This window comes from Ranitomeya variabilis, chromosome 5 (assembly GCF_051348905.1).
Source record: "Ranitomeya variabilis isolate aRanVar5 chromosome 5, aRanVar5.hap1, whole genome shotgun sequence".
Classification (NCBI taxonomy): Eukaryota; Metazoa; Chordata; class Amphibia; order Anura; family Dendrobatidae; genus Ranitomeya; species Ranitomeya variabilis.
Window position 1 is genome coordinate 77,254,496 of NC_135236.1, and position 13,843 is coordinate 77,268,338.

The following is a 13,843-nucleotide window of genomic DNA, read 5'->3' on the forward strand; positions in this document are numbered from 1 at the left end:
TGGACCTGCCAATTTTGGCCAACCATCTGTATCATGTTGTTCCAAATCCACGTTGGAGGAAAGAAGGGTCGGACATGTTAAATCGAAAACAGGTGCAAGACCAGAGTGCTATTAGAGAGGTAGCACACGTGTGACTAGCACTCGGTTCACTTCTATGGGACCGCTCAATCCAAACCCACGTTCCTCATCACCTCTCCTAACGATAACCTCCTTAAAAGGTTTTTTAAAAGAAAAAAAGATTACCAAAAGGTGGTAAAATTAGGAATAACTTATTTTCACCTTGTAATTCCAAAAACACTTCTCCACCATTGCTCCGGTGGTCCCACTGACTCATCTTGCATTAATGATATTCCATCCATGCGCATGTGACCACTGCAGTTAATCATTGGCCTGAGCAATGATGCTTGCATTTGTGGCAGAAGACCACTGAGGACAATGATTGGCTTTAGCACGTCAGCACTGCAGAAGAACAAGTCAACAAGACCAGTTGGTCCATGGGGGGAGGGAAAAAAAATAAATAAATAAAAAATTTAGACAAAACTTAAGTGAGGTACCATCACTAGAGGTCTCTCGAAGTGGCATATTCTCATTTTCTTATTGAAATGTTTTTGAAAAATAGAGCCAAACGTGCATGTGTATGGACAGGGCTGTGGAGTCGGAGCCCAATTTGGTGGAGTCAAGAGTCATGGAAACTGAGGAGTCGGAGGTTTGGCTTACCGACTCTACAGCCCTGTGTATGGCAAATCGGGAGAATAGACGCATTCAATCGTCATCTAAAGTGCATGGCCAGCATAATTGGAAAGTCTAGGATAAGGCCAGTTACAAACGGCCAATGTTCCTAGTTAATCTCAGGTCAGGAGACCTTGTGGTCAGGCCGGATATTCCGATCTTGGCATGGCCCATGAACACAGGATTGTGTGAAACCGGCTTTACTCGTTTTAGGCCTCTGTAAAACTGCTCCTTATTTACCCCCCAGCTACTGTTTCAAAATGTACAGTGTTCCTCGCTAGGCTAAGCAAAGAACTTCAAAAAGGGTCATCCAGTCAAATATCATGGACTATGTACCGTGGTATTACACAAGTCTTGTTAATTAATAAGCCTATATTTTATTAAGCTGTTTTCACATGGGGCAAAAAAAAAAGAAATGATCCTAAATGAGGGAGCACAGGAATACCGTATATATTTTTCTACGATGCTCCTTTATCTTATTCTTCTAGAATCCATTCCCATTATTGGTGGAACGACCATGTTTGTAGATGACTAAACAGATGACTAAACTAATGAAGGGCTGCAAGGAAATCAATTAGGTTGATGGACTAAAGCAGTTGTGGAGAACCTCAGGCCCGTGGGCTGTTTATGGCTCTCGACCTTTTATCCAGCCCCTGGCAGATTCTCGGGGACCGCAGTGCTTGGGACGGCAGACATATTTTGCCGACTAAAGGCCCATTAATTTCTTCTTGCTCTGTGAGCATGTTCACTACTGAACACTGAGGCACGTGTAATGAACAATTACGTCCTGACACCAGTGCCAGCGTCGAGACGTACTCTGTGGGCCAAGTTAGCCCATGATTTGCACAGCCCCCCTAAAGATGTTACAAATATCCAAATGGCTCTTGGCAGAAGAAAGATTCCTCACCCCTGGACTAAAAGATGGTCTATGTTAGGCAAAATTCAGGCATCTGTGAAACACGGTCTGCGTACGAACCAACCACAGGTCACCCGACAGCCTCATAGCCATATATGATACTGTTGCTTTCGGGTGACTCGCGCCCGGTCTGCACATCGTGGTCCACAGGCGGAAGTTTGAATGAGGCCTTATACATGGTCTTATGGCAGCAGGAATTTGTTGTTAAAGCTCCAAGATTGAGAGGCAAGATGACCAATTTATGACCATTTTGCCGACCACAACTTATCGTCCATATCACAACTGCGTGAACTGTGACCCCTATGGTCCTACTGAAAAAGGCCACAGCCGTAAAAATGGGACTGTCCGCGGCTCTACCGACACGAGCGTGATGGCTCCATAGAAATATATGAAGCGGTCACACTCGGGGGTCAGGAGAGTAGCCGGCCACTCCGTGTATTGCGATCCGATCTTGGCCCAATTTATACGGCCGCCTGACTGCAACCATTAACTGCAAAGTCCTAAACTGTTTGGGGGTCTCAGTCCTGTTTCTATAGTACAGACCCTATAACTAGAAGGGGCATTTAGAATGACCTTAAAAGCTAATAAAGTCTACAGAAAACAGTTTACCTGGCAGTGCTGCAAGTGCCAGCTATACGGGAATCAAACGCATTGACGCAGATTTATGAAAATTTATCTGAGTGAAAAACCTGTCTATACTGCCCATAGCAACCAATCACTGAGCAGCTTTCATTTTATCAGAGCAGTTTCAAAAATGAAAGCTACGCAGTGATTGGTTGCTATGGGCAACAGACAAGTTTCATAAATCTGGCCTACCGGACCTTCATTGATCAAAGCTGCCTAATGGTGAAACTGTCCTTGTTGCCCACAGCAGCCAATTAGATCTCAGCTTCATGTTTTTCAGAGCAGCTTAAGAAATAAAACCTGAGTTCTGATTGGTTGATACAATCAAAAGACAGTTTTTGGAAAAACTTTTTTTTAGAGTTTTGATAAATGAGGCCTAAATAAGAAATTAATCCACGAGGATAGATATACTACATTTTATAAACCCAACTGATAATAAAAGGGCTCACCCAATGTCTCTTAAAGGGGTTGTCCAGAGAAAACAAGTTATCACCTATCCATATCTATAGGATCGGTGGGTGTCCGACCCATGGGACCCACAGTGATTGGCAGATTGGGATTTTTTTTTTTTATCTCCAAAGGGAAGCTTTTATCCCAGTTAAAGTGGTGCAGCAGGCCGGACCCCCCAACTGCCGCACAATTCATGCTCTAAGGGGCTACCGAAAAAAGCCGAGTGTGGCACTCAGCAGCTCCACAGGGAATGAATGGAGAGGCAGTGGAGCATGGGCAATGCTGCTAAACGCTTACGGGGATAAAAGGCTCCCCGTTTTGCCAATCGGTGCAGGTCACAATGATCGGCCCCCCACCAATCAACAAGTCATCACTTACTTCGTGGATAGGGATGACTTGTTTTCACTGGACGACCCCTTGAAGTAAAATTAGTACTCTTCATTAGTGGTCCATGTACACATCGCACGATCACAAACCGACAGTGCCTCATGCCACCACATGCCAGACAACTCCTTTACGAACAGCCATCCTCACACATATAATAAGTACGCATTCAAAGCTTGGTATTAAATTAGAATAATTGTTTTTTTTTCCCCAAAAAACCTCATCCCCTATGCAGTATTGCCCTTCGGTCCAATGGCGTAACTTGAAGCTTTTGAGTCCCAATCCAAAAATCTTCAAAATGGCACCCAACTGTCATGGGTCGTTAATAATGTTCCAAGGCTCTGGTGCACCTATATCCCCTCCACCCTTTAGGGTTACGTCCCTAGCTCAGTTATTGGTCTTTACCAATGGGGTCTTAGTAAAGGGGACTCTTTTGGTGATTATTGACTTGTCAATCACATAACAAACAAGTAAAACGATTGGATTGTTCATGCAGTCATTAAAATAAGTATTCTCGGCAGCACATGTCCTGTGATCAATTGTACTAAAAGGATTTTCGGGACTCTTGACAAAGCTCTATATGACTGCAGATGGCTGACTCTTGACAGTGTGCAAGCCTCGCGAGGGCCGTCACTTGACTGTGAGTATGTGGTTTGCAGAGTTGTGGTCATGTGCCGATTAGATTCTCATCTGCTTCTCTCAATGTCCGGTTAATAGAATGGGCGAGAATCTAGTCGGCACACTGCATACTTGGGACAGCCCGCTCTGGGAATACAGGGAAATCCTGACAGTGTGCACTTTGCACACTGTGAAGAGTCAGCAATCTACAGGCTCAGAGTGACTGCAGAGATTTGTCAAGAGTTTGGCAAAAAACCCTTTAACAATCGTTCTGTTCCAACGGGCCGGCAGTCATTTAATGGCTGCGGTCAGTAGACGGAACTGAAAACGCACTTATTCACTAACCGTATGTTAGAAAGAAACAAAACTGTATTATACATCGTAAAGCTTAAAAGGGAACCTGACAGCTGATACACACTGCTCGATCCATGGGCAGCACGTATCAGGCAGTGGTTGGAGGATCTCAGGCAGGTATGATTGACTCTAAATTGCTGCGGCATTACAGAGAATACTTTAAAGGGCCGCCGGGGACTGAGCCACGCAGGAGACTAGTCAGACAGATGGGTCCCTGGCGGTTTCTCCCCGCCTGCTACCCTGGAGTGCCTACTAAAGTCTATGGAAAGGGGTGGGGAGAACAGAGTGAAAGACAGAGAGAGACACAGACAGATGATGCTGTTGCTTTCTAATAAGAGTTGCTCCCTATACACTAAAGCAGAGGCAGACTTGTCAGTCACTGGTAGTGGGCAAGCAGAAGCCACTGGGGACCCACCTGTCCGATCCGTCTCCGGTGGCTTTTAAGAGTATGTTTTTTTCTGAAATGCTGCTGGCGTTTGAGAGTTAACCATGCATGGCTGAGATCATCATGTATCAACTGTCAGGTTCCCTTTAATTTACAGAAAACCCTTTTAAGCTGATTACACAGGATTATGACGCTTTTCATTTGGTGTTTTCCAGTGTGCTGCAGCCAGATGACTTTGTTCCCCTCCCCCAATTTCTACAGTAAAATATTCTAAAAGTCTCTATTCATTTGCTTTGGTTTTTTTTTTTTGTTTGTAGAATTTTTTGGTAAGTATTGTATATTTTCTGGCATTTTTTCCATAGATTTCTCTATAGGGCTACAAAAATCTACGTGCAAAATAAAAGTGACACCAAACATGGGAGTAAGTCACCATACGTTTTTTTTTGTTTTTTTTTTTACATGGCTTTGAAAATCAGTCAAAAGGAGCGTTAGAAGGGGCAAATAAGTGATCACTGCTGTTTGAATATAACTTTACATACATCAATAATCGAAGCAAGATTCCAATCATCTAATCATTATAATTAAATAGAGTTAAATAATATATACATGTAGCCTATATGATGGGACACACTGTATATATTGACAAAGCAAAACCACAAAAAGAACCACAGTGCAGTAGTCCAAACTAAATATATAATTCAAATTTTATTAGTATTCCAAAGATCACGGACAGAAAAGTGGGCTAAAATTGGCAACACCTCTACACTGTGTTCCAAGTTATTCTGCACAAAGAGTTTAGGAGTGATAAGGTTAGAATTTTTTTGTTTGTCATTTAAACTCATTGCTGGTGATGTGTGTCAGGGCTCTTTATATCACTGAAAGCAATTGCAGATACCTGTGCACATTAGTTTGGCCGGTGTGTCCAAATAAAGGCAAGACTACTTAAGAAGGCTGTTCCACATTATTAAGCAGCCTACATTTTTTGCCAAAATGGGAAAGAAAAAGGATGTGTCGGCTGCGGAGAAGCAACAAATTGTGGAGTATTTAGGTCAAGGCATGACTACAATCAACATTGCCAAGACACTTCATCGTGATCATCGCACAATCAAGAAGTATGTAGCTGATTCCCAGCACACACGTGTGCATGCTGATAAGGAAAAATTGAGGACTCTTTCCAACAGGCAATTGGGTAAGGTTAAAAGAGCAGCTGCAAAAATGCCTTGTCATAGCAGCAGACAAGTTTTTGAAGCTGCTGGTGCCTCCAATGTCCCCAGAACAACAAGATGCAGGGTCCTTCAGAGGTTTGCAGCTGTGCGTAAGCCATCCTGTCGACCACCTCTTTCCAATGCACACAAGCAGAAACGGCTCCAGTGGGCCAAACGATACATGAAGACTGACTTCCAAACTGTTTTGTTCACCGATGAGTGCCGTGCAACGCTCGATGGTCCAGATGGATGGAGTGGAGGATGGCTGGTTGATGGACACCCCATGAAAACACGGCTAAGGCGCCAACAAGGAGGAGGTGGAGTAATGTTTTGGGCTGGAATCATGGGGAGAGAGATTGTCGGCCCCTTTATGATCCCTGAAGGGGTAAAGATGAACTCCATAATCTATGTGGAGTTTCTAAAACAACACTTCCTGCCATGGTTCAAGAGGCAGAACCGTTCTTTCCGCAGCAAGATCATTTTCATGCATGATAATGCACCGTCTCATGCTGCAAAAAACACATCTGCATCTCTGGCTGCTATGGGCATAAAAGAGGACAAACTTATGGTGTGGCCACCCATTGAGAACCTCTGGAGCATCATCAAAAGGAGTGTCTATGATGGCGGGAGGCAGTTCACATCTAAGCAACAGCTCTGGGAGGGGATTCTGTCCACATGCAAAACAATTGAAGCAGAAACCATCCAAAAACTGACAAATTCAATGGACGAGAGAGTTCAGAAGCTTCTTTCGAACAAGGGGTCCTATGTGCAAATGTAACATCACCTAGAATAAAGTTTTCACTTGAAAACTGTTTGATTTCATTTTGTAATAAGCTGATAATGCTTATAACTTCACAATTCACCATTTTTTCGTTCAAAATAAAAAAAAAAGGTTGAAAACTCTGCTGTGCATAATAATTTGGAACATGCATTTTGAGTGTTTATTTTTTTTTTAAAAGATACTGTTTTCATAGGCAGTTTGTTCCAAAACATTGCAATTATACTAGAATAGTAGATGACTGGAAAATAACAATGACTGCAATTCAGATAGGTAATTTAGAGAAAATATGAGGAAATGTTATTTGCATAATAATTTGGAACACAGTGTACTTGTCATGGCACGCCCCGAGGAAGGAATATTTCCGAAACGCACGTCGAGGTGGGTGGGAGACTGCGTGGCATCCTGTGCACTTTCACTTGGTATGTAGTCCTTATATCTGTAATGTAAATTGATGTACTTTGTATGGTTCATTTCCATGTGAAGGCGCCATGATCTATCTATCTATATACATATATTTATTGTTGCTATGACTTAGTATCACATGGATTGCTTAGGTAGATACAGTTACTACCATGGACTAGATATATATGTAGCAGGATTGCTGCCCTATTTCCCTTGCCCTATATCATGCGGTTTGTTGCCAATTTTAGCCCATTTTTCTGTCAGTGATCTTTGGAATACTAATAAAATTTGAATTATTTGCTTAGTTTGGACTACTGCACTGTGGTTCTTTTTGTGGCTTTGCTTTGATACATCAATAATCGTTCAAGAGAATATATCCTATCAGACGAAATCATTTTCTCCACTTAAGCCTATTTTCTCCACTTATTCTCCTCCCTCGCCTTCTCATCACTCAGAAAAAACAAAAAAACAAATCAGTTTAAGGGCTCATTCAGACGTCCCTTTTTTTCATGTACCATAAGAATGGGCCTAGTTTAATCCGTGATTTTGTGCACAAGTTTGCTGTAGCGTCATCGGTTTGACTGATGACATTCGGACAACACTCGACACTAACAAACAATAAAGTTTCTATATCTTCTATCTAGCAGTCCGTCCAAAACGATATTTCCATGGACCCATAGACTTGTATTGCCAATTTTCATCTAACATTTGCCTCTGGGATTTTGCACTCGGTCCACAAAAAAAAACAAAAACAAACAACCATTGGCCATGTGAACAGGCCCATTTGTCTGTGAAAAACAAGGAGAGAACTCATACAGGAACACTGGACGTCTGAATGAGCAGCCAATATAAATAATACAGGTGTAAGCTCACTGAGGGATCAGATTACTGCTGCCTATTGAAGTCTGTGGAAAAGGGTGAGGAGCATAGAGTTAAAGAGAGACACAGACAGATGATACTGTTGCTTTCTAATAAAAGTTTCTTAACCCAGTGCTGGAGTCACATCTACACTGCTCAGTACTGCTGTACAATGTCCTATATACTGCTGCCGCTGAACGTGCTACAGAGGCAGGAGTCGTTCATGTCTGTTTGTGCTGTGTATGGAAGACATCAAAGTAGCTACTTTCCATCCACCAGCTCAGGGACAACTGAAAATAAATGCTAGAGCCCGCAAATAGGAAAAAAAAAAATAAGACAGCATATTCTGAAAAGTCATTTACACTTTTGAGTAATTCCACTAAAACATTTTTGTGACATATTAAAGCACGCTTTGTTCTCCTATGTCAAGCTCCTATGTAGCGCTGTGAGTCTCCATGGTGACAGACTACAAACAAGCCTTGTGTAGTCAGATCCTGTAGTCATACTCCCTTTCATCAGTTCCCAATATCTTACTAACCTATCAGATGTCAGCATTTTAAGGGGAACTGGTTTAGCAGATTTTGCCGCTATAAGATGCGGCCATTGCCTTTCAGGGCTTATCTACAGCATTATATAATGATGTAGATAAGCCCCCAGTCTGACCTGCAAGTGAAGAAAAATAAGTTTAATTATACTCACCTGGGAAGAATGGGGGGAGGGGCAGTCGGGTTCGATGGGTGTCACAGGTCCGGGACCGGCGCTTCCCATCTTCTTGCAACACCGCCCTCCTGCTTCTTCATCACTTCTTCCACAGGACCGCCCCCCCGGGGTGAGTAGAATATAACTTATTTTTCTTCACTTGCAGGTCGGACCGGGGGCAGATATACAGCTTTATAGAATGCTGTAGATAAGCCCTTAAAGTCAGTGGCCGCATCTTATAGCGGCAAAATCTGCTGACAGGTTTCCTTTAAAAATTAGAAAGGAAGGGGAAAAATATTGGCAGCAAAAGGTGAAACTTCAACTTTTTCTTAGGATTTCCTGATCCTTGGTTGAATCCATTTTCACCTCCACATGCAGGTTTTCAGTGCCAGAAGAAGCAAATCAGTCCCAATCATCACCAAGCCACCACCGTGCTTCACTATAGGCATCACCGAGCCACCAACGTGCTTCACCGAGCCACTGCAATGCTTCACTGTAGGAAGGCATCACCAAGGCACCACCATGCATCACTGTAGGCAGGGTGTTTTTTTCAGCATATGCTTCATTTTTCCTCCCCCCAGATATACTGCTGATCTTTAGACCCAGAAAGTTCCAGGCTTGTTTCATTGCTCCTCAGAACACAACCATATGGGTATTTGCCCACTGCATCTTTTTTCACCATTTTTTTTTAGCAGGTTTGCTTTAAAAAATAAATAAATACCGTAAATAGCGGAGAAAGCTCTAAAAAAAAAAAAGTGATCAAAAGAATGGTCCTGTCAATTTGCATGGGAAAATGACATGCTGTTCATATTTTTCTGTCTTTGAACATCTTTTAAACACTTTGGGCTTTAAAAGAAGTGAAAAGGTACAATTCTTTTTTTGGTGTTTTCCCAATGTTTTTGCCTCAACATACTTTAGTGTTTTCTTGACTTATTAAAGTGGTGTCCAGGTTTGACATGATTAGTCTGCAATCACGATAAGCAGACTTGTGAATCCTCATAGTGCGCACTGTCCGGATTCTCTGGTGCCCGTAGCGGGTGGTCATGTGACTGCAAGTACGTGATTCACATACATCCGGCCACATTCCAACTAGACTTGTCCGGGCTCGCCCATTTCACTTGTATTGAGCGAGGCCGCGCATGTCTATTTGGAATGTGGCTTGGAGGATGCATGTTGCATACTTGTGGTAACGTGATAGCCTGCTCCTAGATAATCTTGACAGAGTGCACCCTGTGCACTGTGAGGATCCACAAGCCTGCAGTCACTCTCCGTACCAGACCTGGACAACCCCTTTTAATGGATTCAAAAGATGAGCAGAAAATGCCTGCAAAAAGATACCAAAAAAAGGTTGGAAAAAAGGCTAAAAATGCCAAAACATCAGAGGGAAGGAGGGGAATTTACAAAGTGCTCGCAAAACTACCTAAAAACTGCTGAAGAAAAAAAAAAAAAAAAAAAACACGCTTCATGCTTTACAAAACTCCAGTGAAAAGGAGCAATTCCTGAAGCATCTTCTGCTTGGAAAATGGAAGTTTTTGGCAGCCGGATAGAGATGCAGCTTCAACTTATCCTAAAATGACTGTGGCGGATTTATTCGACTTTTCTTGGGTCAGTAGAGGTGATATCGTAGGCCACGTTGAATTTTTGATGAGTTTTTACCTCAGTATTTGTAAGCCAAAATCAGAGGAAAAGTATAATAGAAACACGTCACCACGTCTGTATTTTACCTCAGTATTTTACCTCAGTATTTGGAAGCCAAAACCAGGCGTGGGTGATAAACCCATGCCGAGTTTTGGCTTACAAATACTGAGGTAAAATACTGACCAAATCCTAAACATGTGAACGCCTTACAGTTTGGACATGGAGTCCTTCAGGGTTTAGGCTGCTCCTCGCTGGAAACTGACACCTCAGTGCCTGCTGCCACCAGAATCCCGCTGCCGGTCTTTTGCAGTCACTTGAGGATTTTTGACCACCTGTCTCCTCAGGATTTTGGTGGCAGCCGGTGACAGCTTCCTCTTTCTGCCACATCCAGGTAGTGTAGCCGGAGTTCCTATAACTTTAGTTTGTGAACTCTGCTTCCAGCTGTATCTCTAGGGACATCTTTTTCTGTCCTTTTTCTTCTTTGTGTAAGGCAAGGAGGTCTTCTCTTAACTTTCTGGACCACCCGCTTTACAAACCAGCAATATTAATGATCCAAGAGGTCACTACTAGTGATGAGCTACCGTGCTTGGATAAGGTGTTATCTCAGCATGCTCGGGTGCTAACAGTGTCTTTGGCGTGTTTGCATAATATGTTTGACATCCGCAACACTTGCAGAAATTGCCTAATAAACAAGCAATCCCTGCAAGTGTTGCGGCTGTTGAACATCCGTGACTCGAACATATTATTCAAGCACGCTGATGATGCTTTGTTGGAACCCAAGAATGCTGAGATAACACCTTATCCGAGCACGGTCGCTCATCACTACTCACTATCCATAAGCAATGAACTAAGATTCCTCAGCATCGCTCCCAGAAACTGCTGTCTGGCCATATTTCACGTTTTCATCAGGTTGTAACAGCCAGATAGGGCTTGTCATGAAGAATTGTGAGACTGCAGTAGTCAGTAATTGTGGCAATTTGGGCTGAATTTTGAGAAACCTCCGGTTTTATTAGTTGTGACATTGCAATAAACCACTGAAACAAGAACAAACAGGAGAAAGTTTGTGAACTTTGCACCCGATTAGTAACGGGGGGGGGGGGGGGGGGGGGGGGGTTTGAATAATTTTGGTGGCACTATATGTCTGCATTATAGCAGTGTGGCGCCCCAGGGTCCTGGTCATCACAGTAGCATTGCTTTCCTCATGGGGAGAGTGATGTTGCGTTTGGAAGCGATGAAGGATATCTTTTATCAGGTAACCACCATACACACAACATGTTCACACTCCAGGCCACAAGGGGGAGCTTTTGATCCTATTCCTAGGTGACTCATGATAGATAGATAGATAGATAGATAGATAGATAGATAGATAGATAGATAGATAGATAGATAGATAGATAGATAGAGGTTTGGAGGGAAAGAGAGGTCAGATTGTCAGAGACAGAAGGGAGCACACCGACAGAGTATCAGAAGGTCTGAAGTACTACAGCCCCTGGAGTAAGACATACAGAAGGAAAGAACATCGTTCAGTGAGAGTGAAGGAGAGTGAGGCACAGGCGAGGACACCAAGGGAAGGACAGCAGCGGGCAGATGGTCTCCCTGGCAAAGCGCAGATAACCGGTAGCCGGAGCACCGAGGTTGTAAGGGACTCTAAGACTTACATCAGAGACCGGCAGGACAGCTGAATTGCAAGTTACCTGTCCGCCACACACACCTGAGACACAGTAACACATAGAGCCCGGGGCGTGATAGGGTCCCTGTAAAAAGGCTCGAGTTACCCGTCATACAGGTATTGTCCTATCCTATATGGGGGACAGAGAGAAGAACTGTGAGGACCTTATCTGAAGCCATAGGCAGTAAGGGACTACAGCACCACCGCGCTAGAGGAAGGCTTTTAACTCCACCTGGTAAAGGGGACTCTGGATTCGCTGCCAAGCCGGCCGGACCCTGCCTGCCCTGTGATCTGGTGCCCTGGACTGTGGCTGCCTGAAGTCTTCAGTAAACCAAGGTAAAGAGACTGCAAACCTGTGTCCTCGTTCTTTACTGCGCCTCTCACCATCTACACACCGGGAGCCCTGGGGATATACTTCACCTGTGGGAAGGTATACCATCTAGCTGCCATAACATCACCCCAGCAGACCCCTTAAAGCAGCGTCGGTCCCCACTGACCGAATACCACAGGTGGAGTCATGAACATAAACTTTATTCAATTTCCCTTTTACATGGGCGCCCAGGGCCACGGACCGGGTCGCCACTGTGACATCCCCCTGTGAACACCGGACCCGGTACCAGGTACCCCACGGCCCTGGCGGGCGACTCAGTAGCGTCTGAAATTAGACGGTATGACATCGGAGATCATTGACGCTTTTACTGCATAGATCACAAAAGGTCTCCATGATACTACAGGTATCAGCATTCTGCTAGACCCTACTACGCACCCCGTTATATGGCCGCATGGGATCACCGCACCTCTGACAACAAACTTTGCAAAAGTACAACTGTCAAAATAACTGTTGTTGTTTTTTAAATATATATTTTTTTTTACAAAATTTCCAATTTTTTCCCCATAACTGCCAGCACCGTCCCTATACTGGTGATGGGTACGAGCGCTCGCACGGACGCAACTATCACCCTCATCATCACCCCACATTAATAAGTGCCAGGCTCAGGACCACAGCCCACCCTGCACATCTGCCCCCTGTGCCAGTGATCAGTGAGGGCACACATGCAGGCAGCTCAGGTTATACACTTGCCCTGCTGCCCCGCACTATTCCGTCCCCCTCCCCCTAGTGACAGCTGGTAAAGTAGCAGTTTTGCCCCTTCTTGTACCTCCTCCCGCCCTACAACCCGGCGTCTTACCCCCCCGGCCGGGTGTCGGGTCTCGATCTCGCTGCATTGCCCCTTTAAGAGCGGCTCCGGTACAAGACGATCCGTCCGGAGACAGGAGACAAGGGGGGGAGCTGGAGAACACAGACTGGGCGCAAGAAAGTGACGTCACCAGCGACGCCGACTTGGGCACGTCGCCATGTTGAAGGAGGCAAGGCAGTGGGCGTGGCTACCGTGCAATGTGCCGGTCGGAGCGCCACAATGTGGCGGCCACACCGGCACACACACGGTCTTCAGGGGTCAGTCACATGTAGTGTGTCACATCGGTGCCGCTCATTTATAGGACTTTACACCATGGAGCAGTGAATGTGAAGCGGCCCAATGTACCAAACGTGCCACCTGCAGCATCATTTACACGTTTTGTGTAAAAATGGACCATTTTCCCGCGCTAAAAAACACCTCCCCATAAAATGCTGCTTGTGAGCCAAAGCTATGTTCAAATAGTGCGTTTTTCCTGGGGGGTTTTTTTCCTGCAGGCAAAACGTAGCTGCTACTATAAAAAAATAAAAAAAAGCCGGATTTTGCCCAATTTTCTGCAGCAGATTTTTAGTGCTGTGTTTCTGCTGTCCTTTGCGCATGCTCATAAAGCTTAGTGCTCCACCAAAAAATCATGATGGGTTTTGCACCAAAAACGCAGCAAAAACTAATCATTCTTGCTGTGTCTTTGCATCTACCCATTGTTTCCTATGGGTGAAAAAACGCTGAAGGAAGTGACACGCTGCAGGTTTCCACACCAGGCAGGAAAATAAAAGCCAACGTGTGCAGGAGATTTCTGAAATCTCATAGACTTTGCTGGTACTGTAAAATACAGCTGAAAAAAAAACCCGCAATGTGTGAACGTAGCCTAGGGAATCACTTTTTTTTCTGCCTCAGTTTTTCATCGTTGGACCTGATTTTTATCAGTTTTGGGACCGTGC

The 13,843-nt window shown here is 44.3% G+C and overlaps 1 protein-coding gene across 6 annotated transcripts in view; it reads right to left on the reverse strand.

Moving 5' to 3' along the window:
- WIZ (WIZ zinc finger) overlaps positions 1-13,091 on the reverse strand; it is a 90,561-nt gene extending 77,470 nt beyond the window's left edge. For 2 of the 6 annotated variants that reach the window (XM_077262321.1, XM_077262317.1), the window contains exon 1: positions 12,900-13,088. The gene's annotated coding sequence lies outside the window, so the exon portion shown is untranslated. Of the gene's footprint in view, positions 1-12,899 lie in introns of all 6 variants that reach the window. The other 4 variants (XM_077262318.1, XM_077262322.1, XM_077262320.1 and 1 more) reach the window with 4 other exon arrangements.
- Between the last annotated feature and the right edge of the window lie 752 nt (positions 13,092-13,843).